We start from the raw sequence: 2,500 nt of genomic DNA on the forward strand, positions 1-2,500 counted from the left end.
CTGCCCAAAAACGGGCCAAAACTGGCCATTTTTGGCTGCGCGAGCGAGCAGCGAGCGGCGGACAGCGAGCGAAGCGAGAGGCATCACCGTCCCTGCTATACGAAAGCCCCATCCAGCCCTGTGCCACCCGGGGGGTTCCAGGGTGCTGAGATGGCTGACATTTTGCTCCGCTCAAGATGGTCACCGCGCAACGCAAAAACAGGCCAAAAACTGGCCAAAACGGGCCAAAACTGGCCATTTTTGGCTGCGCGAGCGAGCGGCGAGCGGCGGACAGCGAGCGAAGCGAGAGGCAGCACCGTCCCTGCTATACGAAAGCCCCATCCAGCCCTGTGCCACCCGGGGGGTTCCAGGGTGCTGAGATGGCTGACATTTTGCTCCGCTCACGACGGTCACCGCGCGACGCAAGAACAGGCCAAAAACTGGCCAAAACGGCCCAAAAACGGGCCAAAACTGGCCATTTTTGGCTGCGCGAGCGAGCGGCGAGCGGCGGACAACGAGCGAAGCGAGAGGCAGCACCATCCCTGCTATACGAAAGCCCCATCCAGCCCTGTGCCACCCGGGGGGTTCCAGGGTGCTGAGATGGCTGACATTTTGCTCCGCTCACGACGGTCACCGCGCGACGCAAGAACAGCCCAAAAACAGGCCAAAACGGCCCAAAAACGGGACAAAACTGGCCATTTTTGGCTGCGCGAGCGAGCGGCGAGCGGCGGACAGCGAGCTAAGCGAGAGGCAGCACCGTCCCTGCTATACGAAAGCCCCATCCAGCCCTGTGCCACCCGGGGGGTTCCAGGGTGCTGAGATGGCTGACATTTTGCTCCGCTCACGACGGTCACCGCGCGACGCAAGAACAGCCCAAAAACAGGCCAAAACGGCCCAAAAACGGGCCAAAACTGGCCATTTTTGGCTGCGCGAGCGAGCAGCGAGCGGCGGACAGCGAGCGAAGCGAGAGGCATCACCGTCCCTGCTATACGAAAGCCCCATCCAGCCCTGTGCCACCCGGGGGGTTCCAGGGTGCTGAGATGGCTGACATTTTGCTCCGCTCAAGATGGTCACCGCGCAACGCAAAAACAGGCCAAAAACTGGCCAAAACGGGCCAAAACTGGCCATTTTTGGCTGCGCGAGCGAGCGGCGAGCGGCGAACAGCGAGCGAAGCGAGAGGCAGCACCGTCCCTGCTATACGAAAGCCCCATCCAGCCCTGTGCCACCCGGGGGGTTCCAGGGTGCTGAGATGGCTGACATTTTGCTCCGCTCACGACGGTCACCGCGCGACGCAAGAACAGGCCAAAAACTGGCCAAAACGGCCCAAAAACGGGCCAAAACTGGCCATTTTTGGCTGCGCGAGCGAGCGGCGAGCGGCGGACAGCGAGCGAAGCGAGAGGCAGCACCGTCCCTGCTATACGAAAGCCCCATCCAGCCCTGTGCCACCCGGGGGGTTCCAGGGTGCTGAGATGGCTGACATTTTGCTCCGCTCACGACGGTCACCGCGCGACGCAAGAACAGCCCAAAAACAGGCCAAAACGGCCCAAAAACGGGACAAAACTGGCCATTTTTGGCTGCGCGAGCGAGCGGCGAGCGGCGGACAGCGAGCGAAGCGAGAGGCAGCACCGTCCCTGCTATACGAAAGCCCCATCCAGCCCTGTGCCACCCGGGGGGTTCCAGGGTGCTGAGATGGCTGACATTTTGCTCCGCTCACGACGGTCACCGCGCGACGCAAGAACAGCCCAAAAACAGGCCAAAACGGCCCAAAAACGGGCCAAAACTGGCCATTTTTGGCTGCGCGAGCGAGCAGCGAGCGGCGGACAGCGAGCGAAGCGAGAGGCATCACCGTCCCTGCTATACGAAAGCCCCATCCAGCCCTGTGCCACCCGGGGGGTTCCAGGGTGCTGAGATGGCTGACATTTTGCTCCGCTCAAGATGGTCGCCGCGCAACGCAAAAACAGGCCAAAAACTGGCCAAAACGGGCCAAAACTGGCCATTTTTGGCTGCGCGAGCGAGCGGCGAGCGGCGAACAGCGAGCGAAGCGAGAGGCAGCACCGTCCCTGCTATACGAAAGCCCCATCCAGCCCTGTGCCACCCGGGGGGTTCCAGGGTGCTGAGATGGCTGACATTTTGCTCCGCTCACGACAGTCACCGCGCGACGCAAGAACAGGCCAAAAACTGGCCAAAACGGCCCAAAAACGGGCCAAAACTGGCCATTTTTGGCTGCGCGAGCGAGCGGCGAGCGGCGGACAGCGAGCGAAGCGAGAGGCAGCACCGTCCCTGCTATACGAAAGCCCCATCCAGCCCTGTGCCACCCGGGGGGTTCCAGGGTGCTGAGATGGCTGACATTTTGCTCCGCTCACGACGGTCACCGCGCGACGCAAGAACAGGCCAAAAACTGGCCAAAACGGCCCAAAAACGGGACAAAACTGGCCATTTTTGGCTGCGCGAGCGAGCGGCGAGCGGCGGACAGCGAGCGAAGCGAGAGGCAGCACCGTCCCTGCTATACGAAAGCCCCATC

Source organism: Musa acuminata, unplaced genomic scaffold, assembly GCF_036884655.1.
Source record: "Musa acuminata AAA Group cultivar baxijiao unplaced genomic scaffold, Cavendish_Baxijiao_AAA HiC_scaffold_1136, whole genome shotgun sequence".
NCBI classification, from domain to species: Eukaryota; Viridiplantae; Streptophyta; class Magnoliopsida; order Zingiberales; family Musaceae; genus Musa; species Musa acuminata.